The sequence below is a fragment of the Oryctolagus cuniculus genome, chromosome X (genome assembly GCF_964237555.1).
Source record: "Oryctolagus cuniculus chromosome X, mOryCun1.1, whole genome shotgun sequence".
Taxonomy (NCBI): Eukaryota; Metazoa; Chordata; class Mammalia; order Lagomorpha; family Leporidae; genus Oryctolagus; species Oryctolagus cuniculus.
Genome location: NC_091453.1, coordinates 111,870,381 through 111,884,283, shown reverse-complemented (window position 1 = coordinate 111,884,283; position 13,903 = coordinate 111,870,381). Strand labels below are relative to the sequence as shown.

At 45.5% G+C, this 13,903-nt stretch overlaps 1 pseudogene; it reads right to left on the bottom strand.

Moving 5' to 3' along the window:
• Nucleotides 1-13,903, bottom strand: part of LOC127484906 (transmembrane emp24 domain-containing protein 4 pseudogene) — a 67,686-nt pseudogene that overhangs the window by 42,652 nt on the left and 11,131 nt on the right.

Here is a 13,903-nt window from a genome sequence, read left to right as displayed (position 1 = left end):
GTAAATGTGCAAAAAACAGAACAGCTCAATCTTACAGGAGAATAACAACCTGTAAGTGTGGGGTCTTACGCTTACCACGTTCAAGTTTGCAAGGCTTAAAACAATCAAAACATTGATTTGTGTGGCATTGGTGGAAGGATAATCAAATAGATGAACTAAAATAAGGAGTGCAAACATTGGCTCATATTTATACAGTCAGTTGATTTTCAATAAAGGCAACAAAGCAAAGCAATTGGGAAAACATAAGTCTTTTCTAACGAAGTATTGGAACCACTGAAAAATAAACCTATGCAAATATTTAACCTCAAGTCCCACTGCTCACCATGCACAAATATTAATTTGAGACAGATCATCTTTCTAAACACAGACACTAAACTACAAAGTGTTTAGACGATAGCATGGGGCAATATTTTCATGATGTGGTGGTAGCAAAGAATTCCTCAGATAGGAGACAGGAAACAATAGCCATGAAAGACAAAAAGAATAATTTAGACTTTCTCAAAATCCAATATTCTCTCATCAAAAGTCAGTAGTTTTGGGGCTAGCATTGTGGCGTAGCAGGTGAAGCTCCCGCTGGCATCCCAGACTGGAGCACCAGTCCAAGTGCCGGCTGCTCGGCTTCTGCTCTGGCTTCACGCGAATGTGCCTGCGGAGGCAGCGGAAGATGGTCCAAGTGGTCTGGGCTCTTGCCGCCCATGTGGGAGACCAGGATGGAGTTCCTGGCTCCTCGCTTTGGCCTGGCCCAGACCCAGCTATTGTAGACATTTGGGGTATAAACCAAGGGATGGAAGATTCTCTCTCTCTCTCTCTCTCTTTCTCTCTCTCTCTCATTCTCACTCTCTCTCTCTCTCTCTCTCTCATTCTGCTTCTCAAACAAAAAATAAGTCATTTTAAAAAATAAATTAAAAATATATTCTCTTATAAGAGGAATCTTCAAAAACTTCATAAAAATGTTTTATTAAAAAACTAGGCATAGATTTTAAGTATTTTTCACCAAAGTAAACTTACTTTAATTCCATTCCCACTAACTTCTTGAAGTACCCCTGTATACTTACAGTTGAATTGTCACAATCAGAACATTACAGTTCATATAACACTATTATTTAATCTACAAACATTATTAAAGTATCACCAATCACAGGAGTCACTGTGTACTTACTCCTCATGTGGGATCTGTCCTTAAAGTGTTGTCCAATGTGAAGTAATGCTATAACTAGTACTGAAACAGTATTTTACACTTTGTGTTTCTGTGTGGGTGCAAACTGATGAAATCTTTACTTAATATATACTAAATCGATCTTCTGTATACAAAGATAATTGAAAATGAATCTTGATGTGAATGGAAGGGGAGAGGGAGCGGGAGATGGGAGGGGTGCGAGTGGGAGGGAAATTATGGGGGGGGAAGCCATTGTAATCCATAAGCTGTACTTTGGAAATTTACATTCACTAAATAAAAAAAATAAAGTATCACCAATCTCCTCACTGGTGTTCTTTGTACCAAAGAAAATAAACATATGGATGTACACAGCAAAATACCTGAAAGACAATAATATACAGTTATAATATCTGAGTTGAATCATGCTGGTTTTTTAGTTTAGCCTTTTTATCTGAAATTTCATTTTTCACAAAGAATGTATATTTATTTTATAATAAGAAAAAGTTTCCATTAGTAGAAAATACCATTAAATGTATGTTGGGGAGTGGGGTAAAGGGCTGTACCTCTAGAAAAAACAGAGGGGTCCATACTGTGGCGTAGTATGTTAAGCCACAGCCTGCAGTCCCGGCATCCTATATGGGCGCAGGTTCTGGTCCCAGATGCTCCACTTCCAATCCAGCTCCTTGCTAACATACCTGGGAAGGCAGCAGAAGATGTCTCAAGTGCTTGGATCCCTACCCCACCACATGGGAGATTTGGATGAAGATCTGGGTTCCTGTTTTGGCCTGGCTCAGCCCTAGCTGTTGTAGCCATCTGGAGAGCAAACCTGTGGATGGAAGACCGCTCCCTCTCTGGCTCTCCCCACCCCCCACCATCTCTCCCTCTCTCTGTGTAACTCTGCCTTTAAAAAAAACAACACAGGATAGGCAAGCCATAGTTAAGGTAGAAGATACTTGCAAACCATGTATCTAACAAAGAACTTTCATGCATAGTTTAGAAAGAATTCTTATAATTCAGTATTTATTGGAAAGTCAGAGTTACACAGAGAGGAGAGGCAGAGAGAGAGAGAGAGAGACAGAGAGAGAGAGGTCTTCCATCCACTGGTTCACTCCCCAATTGGCTGCAACGGCCGGAGCTGCGCCGATCTGAAGCCAGGATCCAGGAGATTCTTCTGGGTCTCCCACGTGGGTGCAGGGGCCCAAGGACTTGGGCCATCCTCCACTGCCTTACCAGGCCATAGCAGAGAGCTGGAGAGGAAGTGGAGCAGCCATGGGTCTCAAACCAGCACCCATATGGGATGCCAGCGCCCCAGGCCAGAGTGTTAACCCTCTGTGCCACAGCTCTGGTCCCATTATCAGTCTTGAAGTTTGTTTACTTATCGGTGTGAGGGTTGCCTTTCCTATGGAGCCCAAGATTACTTCTGAAAAACCTTGTGGGATAAAAGTTAGATTGTGTTCGGTTATTAAAGAGAACTGGTTTACTTCTGATTTGGAGTTACTTGCTCCCCTACTTTCTTCCTAAAAGCATTTTTTAAGTAAATGGACAAAGTCATAGTTCAAAATATTGCCAACTCTATGACTTTATTTTTAGAAAATTCTATACCAATTAAAAGCCTGAAAATAATCCAAGTGTCCGTCATTTAGGACCTGGTTAAATAAATTGTGGTTCACCTACCCAGTGAACTATTATGTGGCTGTTAAAAATAAGGAAGCGCCATACATACTGATCTGAAGATATATTGTTAAATTTTAAATACAGAACACGGTTTAGATCACTCTACTTTTGTATAACAAAGGAAGAGAGAATGTACAAATAGGCGTCGATTTCAACAGTTTTTGTGCCAAAATCAACATATGGTTTTTAATTTTTTAATTAATTTGAGAAGCAGACAGAGTGAGAGACAGGGAGCTCTTATTCCCTGGTTACTCCCCGCATGCCTACCTCGGCTGGGCCTGGGCCAGGGCTGGAGTCAGGAGCTCGAGACACAATCTACTAAGTCCACCATGTGTATGGTGGGAACTGTTACTTGTGCCACCACCACAGCCTCCCGGGGTCTACACTGGTGGCAAATTGGAGTCAGGAGTCAGAGGAAGGAACAAACCCAGGCACTCCAATATGGGATACAAGCATGTTAAATACCAGGCTAAATAGCTGCTCCCAAACTTATCTTTTAATTTTATTCTTCTAGGAAATTTTAAGGACCCTCGTGTATTTGCATAAATATTAGAATATACAAAAAAAAAAAAAAAACAACAGATAAAATGGAGTGGAAGGAAAAAGGGAATGAGGCTTGTCAACATATATTTTTTTTTTTTGAAAGACAGAGTTACAGAGAGAGGTAGAGACAGAGAGAGAGATCTTCCATCCACTGGTTCACTCCCCAGATGGCTGCAATGGCCAGAGCTGCGCTGATCCAAAACCAGAAGCCAGAAGCTTCCTCCAGGTCTCCCACGCGGGTGCAGGGACCCAAGGACTTGAGCCATCTTCTACTGCTATCCCAGGCCACAGCAGAGAGCTGGATGGGAAGAGGAGCAGCCGGGACTAGAACTGGCACCCATATGGGATGCCAGCATTTCAGGCCAGGGTGTTAACCCACTGCACCACAGCGCTGGCCCCAACATATTTTTTAATGTACTTCTGATTTTTTAATCACGTGAATTTATTATCTCATTAAAATGTGAAGAAAGACAAGAAATATGTCATCTCTGAGGAACAGACATAGAGGGGATGTGTCAGGAGACTGATATTTTGCATTATAAGCATTTTGGCATAATTTGAGTTTTTAAATGATGTATGTATGTACACAAGTAAACATCATTTACTACTTTGATAAAAAAAAATACTAGGCCGGCGCCGCAGCTCACTAGGCTAATCCTCTGCCTTGCGGCGCCAGCACACCAGGTTCTAGTCCCGGTGGGGGCGCTGGATTCGGTCCTGGTTGCCCCTCTTCCAGGCCAGCTCTCTGCTGTGGCCCGGGAGTGCAGTGGAGGATGGCCCAAGTCCTTGGGCCCTGCACCCCATGGGAGACCAGGATAAGTACCTGGCTCCTGCCTTCTGATCAGTGGGGTGCACCGGCCACAGCGCGCCGGCCGTGGCGGCCATTGGAGGGTGAACCAACGGCAAAAGGAAGACCTCTCTCTCTCTCTCACTGTCCACTCTGCCTGTCAAAAAAAAAAAATATTAAAGTAGTGCATTCCAACTATCCACTGCAGCAAACAGAAGGCAGAAAGTGGAAGCTTACCTGGATAAAGAAAAAAGATCTACCATATTGGGACTGCATTTACTCTGTAAGCTTTCTTAAATTTCTCTCCTCCATTCTGGATCAACACAACATATTTTGCCAAAAATTGACTCAGTCTATTCACAGAATGAGCAATGTTTGGTAATGGTAAAAATACAATTAATCCTTAAAAAAATTTGTGTTGGAAGCCATTCCACATGGGTTTATATAGATTAACATTCTTTTAGCAGCTGTATAGATTCCATAGTGTGGAGATACTGAAATTAAACTACTCCCCTTTTGATGGACATATATATTATTTCTAATATTTTGTTACAAACAATGCCATGGTGAACATTCATGAACAACATAAATCATTGAGCCCACGTGCAAGAACAGATTTCTAGAACTAGAATTAGTGGGTCAAAGAGTATACATTCTATTTTGTCAATCTTCCAAGATGAATTTGTGTAACATTTACAATCAGAAAAATGTAAACTAAAAAATATTAACTATAAGGTGAAAGTCTTGTTTTTCTAGCCTTTGTTGGTATCTAATATATAAGCTTTAACTTTTTATATTCCATGAGAATCAAAGGAAGAGAGTCTGGCTTGAGATAAATCATGGTGACTTGTCATGACTGGTTCATTGTAAACTTTAAAGAGTCACTGCTGTTTCAGACGCACAAAGGCATATGTCTGGGAGGAATCTGCTTTCATTTTAGTACCAACATTTTGTTTTCAGGGCTGGCATAGTGGTACAGTGGGTAAAGCCTCTGTCTGAGTTGCTGGCATCCCAGATAGGCACCAGCTTGTGTCCCAGATGCTCCACATGGATGAAGATATGAAGCTTCTAATTCCTGGCTTCAGACTGGCCAACCCTGGCTGTTGTGGCCATCTGGGGAGTGAACCAGCAGATGGAAGATCAATCTATTGCTCTCCCACTCTCTATGTAACTCAGACTTTTAAATCAATCAATAAGTCTTTATTTTAAAGATTTATTTTATTTATTTGAGAGGCAGAGCTACAGACAGAGAGAGGGAGAGCTGGAAAGAGGGGTCTTCAATCTGCTGGTTCACTCCCCAAATGTCCACAATGGCCAGAGCTGCGCTGATCCAAAGCCCGGAGCCTGGAGCTTCTTCTAGGTCTCCCACGTTGGTGCAGAGGCCCAATTACTTGGGCCATCTTCTGCTTTCCCAGGTCATTAGCATGGAGTTGTATCAGAAGTGGAGCAGCTGGGACTAGAACTGGTGCCCATATGAGATGCCAGGGCCACAGGCAGTGGCTTTACTCAGTACACCATGGCATAGGCCCCAATAAATAAATCTTTAAAAATAAACATGTTGTAATATATTGCCCCCAATTTGAGCCCTAAGGATCATGATATCATCACAACTCTACACATGTGGCTCATGCACAGACTAGAGGCATTTTACACACAAAAAATTCTCATTTTATCCCAGAGCCAAGTACTTTACCTAACTTACCAGGACAATAAGTGTAGTTCTCCAACCCAGTTTGTATTTTGCCTGTGTAGGTAGTTGGAGAGGTTTTTAAAAATTAGTTTATTTTTAATGTAGTGGATCTACCATCCACTGGGTAACTCCCCAAATACCTGCAACAGCCAGGCTAAAGCCAAGAGCTGGGTCCTCAATCCAGGAGTCCCACATGGTGGCAAAGACCCAAGTCCTTGAGGCAGCCCCTGCTGCCTGCCAGTGTGTGCATTAGCGGGAAGCTGGATTGGAGGAAGCAGAGGCAAGACGTGAACCTAGGCACTCCGGGATGCAGCTGTCCCAACCTGCACCTTACCCAGTATGCCAAATGCCCACCCTGAATAAGAGCTGTAAGAGAAAACTCCGGTGAGATTCCAGGCCTCCAAAGATTAATTCCTCTCTACAACAGGAAATGAGTACAACCAACCGAAATAGTTTTGTTGAGAGATTTGAAGTAAGTGATAGGGACCTGAGATAGGAAATGACTTACAGTTTTTCTACTGAGCAACCCTTCGCAGAATGATTCTTGTATGTATGCCTTTCCACTTCCCCCTAGTTCATAAGAGTGGTATCATTGTGGGTGAACAAGGGTAAGATTGGGGCCCGCACTGTGGTGTAGTGGGTAAAGCTACTGCCTCTGGCAACGGCATCCCATATGGGTGCTGGTTCGAGTCCCAGCTGCTCCACTTCCAATCCAGCTCTCTGCTAATGCACCTGGGAGGGCAGTGGAAGATGGCCCAAGTCCTTGGGACCCTGCACACACGTTGGGGACCTGGAAGAAGCTCCTGGTTCCTGGTTTGGACCTGGCCCAGCTCCAGCCATTGCAGCCATTTGGGGAGTGAACCAGCAGATAGAAGCTTGCTCTATCTCTCTCTCTGTAATTTTTCTAATAAATTAACCTTTAAAAAAAAAAACAAACAAAAGGGTGAGAATGAAGATTGTTGTTCAAGTTAGGTAAAAGGTAGGAAGAGAATAGAGTTTAGTTGTTGGTTAATCCAGCCAGTTCCTTTTATATCCCTTTTTAAGATACCTCTTAAACCAGCAACCAAGACCCACCTTTATAAGGACAACTTGGGAAATGGGATTGCTCAGGCTGCAGTGCAGGAAGGCAAAAAGGCTACTGGACTAGACCGAAATCCATTGAAACTTTTAAAACATGGTTCAATACCAGCTATTTCCTTTGACTGTCTTGCAGAAAAACTAGAAATAATACCAATGAGATATAAGTAGTATACTCAATTTCTCATTATTTTTCAAATTGACTAGCATGATAATGTCTGATCTACTTAAATACAAAGAAGATAATGTATAAAATAGTAATGTTCAGGGTCGGTGCTGTGGCATAGCGGGTAAAGCCACTGCCTGCAGTGCCAGCATCCCATATGGGCGCTGGTTTGAGTCCCGGCTGCTCCACTTCCAGTCCAGCTCTCTGCTGTGGCCTGGGAAAGCAGTGGAAGATGACTCAAGTCCTTGGGCCCCTGCACCCACATGGGAGACCCAGAGGAAGCTCCTGGTTCCTGGCTTCGGATTGGTGCAGCTCCAGCCATTGCAGCCATCTGGGGAGTGGACCACCAGATGGAGGATCTCCCCCCGACCCTGCCTCTGCTTCTCTCTGTGTAACTCTGATCTTCAAATAATAGATAAATCTTTAAAAAAAGGATATCATATTTCTGTTTTCCTTGAGGGGGCCAATATTGTTATACATACCAGCAGAGTAAACAATAAGACATGACAAATACTTCTTTCAAAGTAGTTTTTTTTTTTTTTTTGGACAGGCAGAGTGGACAGTGTGAGAGAGAGACAGAGAGAAAGGTCTTCCTTTGCCATTGCTTCACCCTCCAATGGCTGCCGCGCTGCGGCCGGCGCACCGCACTGATCCGATGGCAGGAGCCAGGCGCTTCTCCTGGTCTCCCATGGGGTGTAGGGCCCAAGCACTTGGGCCATCCTCCACTGCACTCCCGGGCCACAGCAGAGAGCTGGCCTGGAAGAGGGGCAACCGGGACAGAATCCGGCGCCCCAACCGGGACTAGAACCCGGTGTGCCAGCGCCACAAGGCGGAGGATTAGCCTAGTGAGCCATGGCGCCGGCCTCAAAGTAGTTTCTATAAACTAAAGTATTTCTAGGTATAATGATATGATATCTGAGATTTTCTTCAAAATCCTTCAGTAGAAGTAGGGTGCTGTGGGCTGAGGCAGGTGTGGAGTTCTAGAGAACCGAGGAAAAACACATGGGGTCTTCAAAAAGTTCATGGAAAGTGGTTATTATTAAGAAACTACACATTTCAATATTTTGTACCAAAATAAACTAATCCTTTAATTCCATGTAATTCCATGTTTCAACAAACTTGTTTTTAAAGATTTTTATTTATTTATTTAAGAGGTAAAGTTACAGAGAGAGAGAGAGAGAGAGAGAGAGAGAGAGAATGTCTTCTATCCGCTGTTTCACTCCCCAGATGGCTTCAGTGACCCAGCTGGGTCAGGTCGGAGCCAGGAGCCAGGAGCTTCTTCCAGGTCTCCCACGTAGGTGTTGGGGCCTGAGGACTTGGGCCATCTTCCGCTGCTTTACCAGGCACAATAGCAGGGAGCTGGATTGGAAGTGGAGCAGCTGAGACTCGAACCAGTGTGTATACGGGATGCTGGTGCTGCAGGTAGTGCTCTTTACTTGCTATGCCACAACATTGGCCCCACACAAACTTTCTGAAGCCCCCTCACAGATGAGACAAGTTCAGCCATATGTTGGCAATTACTGAAGCTCACCGATGTGTACAGAGAGGCTCATATTATCCTACTGACAACTAGACATGTTTGAAAATTTCTGTACTAAATCAAAACAATTTCTGTAATGTCATACTGTTCTGCAAAGGTAAAAATTAAAACAGTAAATTTGGAAGCTACTAAATTCTAGGTTAAATACTGTACAGAGTAACAGAACTATTGTAATTCAATATTAATATGGATACTTGACCTGAGATGTTATGTTTTTATGATATTTTCCATATGGCATTGTTAATTATTCAGCTTTAGGAAGGGAGGGGCCCAAGACCACAGCTTTTAAAGCATATTTGGTGGGGCTGGCATTGTGGCATAGCAGGTAAAACCTCTGCCTGCAACATTGGCATACCATATAGGTGCTGGTTCGAGTCCTGGCTGCTCCACTTCTGATTGAGCTCCCTGCTAATATGCCTGGGAAAGCAGAGAAAGATGGCCCAAGTGCTTGGGCCCCTGCACCCATGTGGAGAACCCAGAAAAGGCTCCTGGCTCCTGGCTTCAGATAAGCCCAGTTCCGGCCACTGCAACCATTTGGGGAGTAAACCAGAGGATGGAAGATCTCTCTTTCTCTTTCTCTCTCTCTGTCTCCCTCCCTCCCTCCCTCTCTCTCTCTCCCTCTCTCTCTAAATCTGACCTTGAAATAAATAAATAAATCTTTTTTAAAAGTGTATTTGGTTATTTAAATTCTATGCCATCAATAGCTAGATTAACTGGCTATGACTTTGTGCAAGTGGAGGGGCCGGCACTGTGGTGCAGCAGGTTAAAGCCATGGCCTGCAGCGCCAGCATCTTATATGGGCGCTGGTTCCAGTCTCCGTTGCTCCACTGCCTGCTAATGTGCCTGGGAAAGCAGCGGAGGATGACCCAAGTGCTTGGGCCCCTGCACCCACGTGGGGGAGCTGGAGGAAGCTTCTGGTTTTGGCCTGGCCCAGCCAGGTTGTTGCGGCCATTTGGGGAGTGAAACAGCGAATGACGATTTCTCCTTGTTTCTGCTTCTCTCTGTGTGTGTAACTCTTTCAAATAAAAAAATAAATCTGTTTTTAAAAAAAAAATAAGTAAAAAAAATTCTCAAATACATTGACTATAACACAGACACTATATATAAAATTAGTAATATAAATGGAAAAACAACTGGGGCTGGCACAGTGGTGTAGTAGGCTAAGCCTCCGCCTGTGGCACCGGCATCCCATATGGGCGCCGGTTCTTGTCCTGGCTACTCCTTTTCTTTTTTTTTTTTAACTTTTATTTAATGAATATAAATTTCCAAAGTACGGCTTATGGATTACAATGGCTTCCCCCCCATAAAGTCCCTCCCACCCCTGGCTACTCCTTTTCTGATCTAGCTCTCTGCTGGTGGCCTGAGAAAGTAGCAGAAATTGGCCCAAGTGCTTGGGCCCCTACACCCACATGGGCCCAGAAGAAGCTCCTGTTTCCTGGCTTCCAATCGGCCCAGCTCCGGCCATTGTGGCCATTTGGGGAGTGAACCAGTGGATGGAAGACCTTTCTTCTGTCTCTCCCTTTCTCTGTCTGTAACTCTACCTAATAAATAAATAAAAAATCTTCTAAAAAAAAAAAGGGAAACAAATTATTTTAATTTTTTTATTTGTTTGAAAGGCAGAAAGAGAGATGCTCCCAACACCTAGGGCAGGGGCAAACCTAAGCCAGGAACTCAATCCAAATCTCCTCCATGGGTGACAGGGACTCGACTACTTGAGCCCCCACTGGCTGCCTCACAGGAAGACGCTACAGTTGGTAGCAGAGCCAGGACTTGAATGCAGGCACTCCAAAAAGTCTGCCCCAAGAGAAACAACCTACATGGAAAGTTCTGCCAAACCAGGGAACAGCTTGCAGGGGAAATTAAAGTGGCCAGTTTTTCTTAGAACCAGCACAATAGAGTAGGGACAAACGAGGCCTTCCATTCAGCAAGAAAAGCCTCTTTTTTTGGTTGACTTTTTAAAAAAAATACTGCATTCGGTCCTTCATTCAACTAATATTATTGACTACTTGTACCATGATAATTAAGGAAGTTATTATTTTGTAGGAAAAGAGGGGAAATTCCCTGAAGTTCAGGGAGAAAGTGGCCCTTCTGAGCAAGGCCTGGAAGGATAGGCGCTCTTTACAGTAGCTACCTTTCAAACAGGCAATGATTGGCAGGAAGTGGAAAAATACATTGAAGGCAAGCGCACAGTCCATGACAAAGCTTCCTACAGCTCCGGTCAGATTCCAGTGGTGCAGGACACGAAGAAACAGGGTCTACCTAAGCAAGAAGTTCCCTGAGCGGAATGGACAGTTGAGCCACCAGGTGAATCTAGCTAACAAGATGTGCCTGTTACAAGGAAGCAAACAACAGCTGTCTATGGCTGTCTAGGCCCCATCTGAAGGGGAATTAGCCTACCGGCAGGGCCACATCAAACTAAAAGATGTCCTAAGCTGGCAGTCTACTAAGGTAGACGAGAGCTATACCACGAGAGTATTGCTAGGTAACATAATCTTTTCTCTCTTTTTAAGATTTATTTATTTGGCTGGTGCCGTGGCTCAATAGGCTAATCCTCCACCTGTGGCGCCGGCACACCGGGTTCTAGTCCCGGTTGGGGCGCCGGATTCTGTCCCGGTTGCCCCTCTTCCAGGCCAGCTCTCTGCTGTGGCCAGGGAGTGCAGTGGAGGATGGCCCAAGTACTTGGGCCCTGCACCCCATGGGAGACCGTGAGAAGCACCTGGCTCCTTTTCTTCAGATCGGCGCTGTGTGCTGGCCGCAGCGGCCCATTGCGGGGTGAATCAATGGAAAAGGAAGACCTTTCTCTCTGTCTCTCTCTCTCTCTCACGGTCCACTCTGTCAAAAAAAAAAATGATTTATTTATTTGAAAGGCAGAGTTACAGAGAGGCAGAGAGAGAGAGAGAGAGAGGTCTTCCATCTGTTAGTTCACTCCCCAATTGGCCACAATGGCTGGAGCTGGGCTGATCCGAAGCCAGGAACCAGGAGATTCTTCCGGGTCTCTCACGTGGGTGAAGGGGACCAAGCACTTGGGCCATCTTCAACTGCTTTCCTGGCCATCGAAGAGAGCTGGATCAGAAGTGGAGCAGCTGGGACTCGAACAGGCACCCATATGGGATGCCCACACTGCAGACAGTGGCTTTACCTGCTACGCCACAGCACCAGCCTCTTAGGTAGCATCGTTTTGTAGAAAATTCTTAATTTCTGATAACCTTTTTCTTCTCTCAAAGTGGACACAGTCTTGTCTTTCACTCCTTCATCCACACTCTGTATTAGGCACTATTGGATATCTAAATACAAGAGGTGCCCCAATTCATGGGAAATGCAACTCCCACCTGAGAGAAGTATTTGCCTTTCAAAATGTGAACACAGATTCAATGATTTGCAGCAACCTGTGCGGTGTCACACAGCCCCTGTTCTCCTAAGTGTGGTTGACACCGCTACATCGTCCAAACCCCTCCACAAGGAAGGCTATGCTGCCTTGTGTGAGATGTGACTGTGGATGGCCTCCAGCCAGCAGCTTCTTCCACAGCTGCAGTCTCCTTGCCCCAGCTGGAACCTTTTCTGGGCTGGCTGAAATCTGCTGGTGAGAGAGGTAAGGCTATAGAGATGGGGCCATTTGGGCTCTATGCAGGTCATTATGACAAGCAACTGATACAGAGTCCCTTACTGGGTTGGCCAAGGCTTTGTAGGACCTGCACAGCAGTTCAACTTCTCCCTCCATCCAACATTGCTTCTTTCCCCTTCTTTTCACAAATGTTTATCCCTGATAAACATGGTGGACCTCAAATTCCAACTCTATGTCTGCTTCCACAGACTCCAACCCATGACAGTTGGTACCGGGAGCAGCCCGGTACTGCTTCTGAGGAAGCAGCCAATAGGATGGGGCTTTTGGAGCTGGAGAGCTCATGTCTTAGGTGGGAATGAGAACTTCCTCACTAGCAGCAGGTGCAGCACAGATGGCTTGTGGCTCCAGGCAGCAGTACAATTATTGATTTTTACTGCGACATATTATTTCACTGGATAAATCTGTATTAAGCAAATCGGGTTCCCTTAAAGAAAACATTTACCACAGCTTAAATAAAAGGGGAAGGGGGCCGGCGCCGCGGCTCACTAGGCTAATCCTCCGCCTAGCGGCGCCGGCACACCGGGTTCTAGTCCCGGTCGGGGCGCCGGATTCTGTCCCGGTTGCCCCTCTTCCAGGCCAGCTCTCTGCTGTGGCCAAGGAGTGCAGTGGAGGATGGCCCAAGTGCTTGGGCCCTGCACCCCATGGGAGACCAGGAAAAGCACCTGGCTCCTGGCTCCTGCCATCGGATCAGCGCGGTGCGCCGGCCGCAGCGCGCTGGCCACGGCGGCCATTGGAGGGTGAACCAACGGCAAAGGAAGACCTTTCTCTCTGTCTCTCTCTCTCACTGTCCACTCTGCCTGTCCAAAAAAAAAAAAAAAAGGGGGGGGGGAAGGGGCTGGCCTTGTGGTGTAGTGGATAATGCTATTACCTGTGATAATGTCCATCTCATTTGAGCACTTGTTTGAGCCCCAGCTGCTCCGTTTCCGGTCCAGCTCCCTGCTCTGGCCTGGGAAAGCAGTAGAAGATGGCCCAAGTGCTTTGGGTCCCTGCACCCACGTGGGAGACTCAAAAGAAGCTCCTGGCTTCAGACAAGCCCAGCTCTGGCCATTGTGGTCATTTGTGGAGTAAACAAGCAGATGAACGATCTGTCTCTTCCTCTCTCTCTCTCTAACTCTGCCTTTCAAATAAATAAACAAACAAACACATCTTTTTAAAAAAAAGCATTAGGGGAAGAGGGGAGGCAAGAGTATACTCCCCAATTCTAGCTCCATCGGTCTCCTACTCTGAGGCCCTGTGGGCTGGGAATCACAGGTGTCAAATAAACTCCGCTGTTTTATATGGTCTTGAGAACAGCTGTAACATCTGCTTTCTGGCCCAGGGGCCACTGAAATCCTGAGAGTTGCCATGGCAGTTATCAGAAACGTATGAATAAACAATGCACATGGACTGCCTTGGTGCTTCCAGCCAACGACGGGCAGAAACTCCCAACTAGGAAGGAAAATGTCTAATTTATCAATAAGTAGTTCTAACATATAGAAAGGCATCTCAATCCTCTGGGGCCGAGACCTGCCCCTTATTGACATTCACAAAGCCATTGAGGGGACCCGGGAGTGAGCAGGAAGCAGAAGGGCGAAGCCTTCCCCATGGGGCATGCCAGGCGCCCACTGTGCTAGCAGACAGACAGACAGCAGAATGTAAGGGAGAGGTT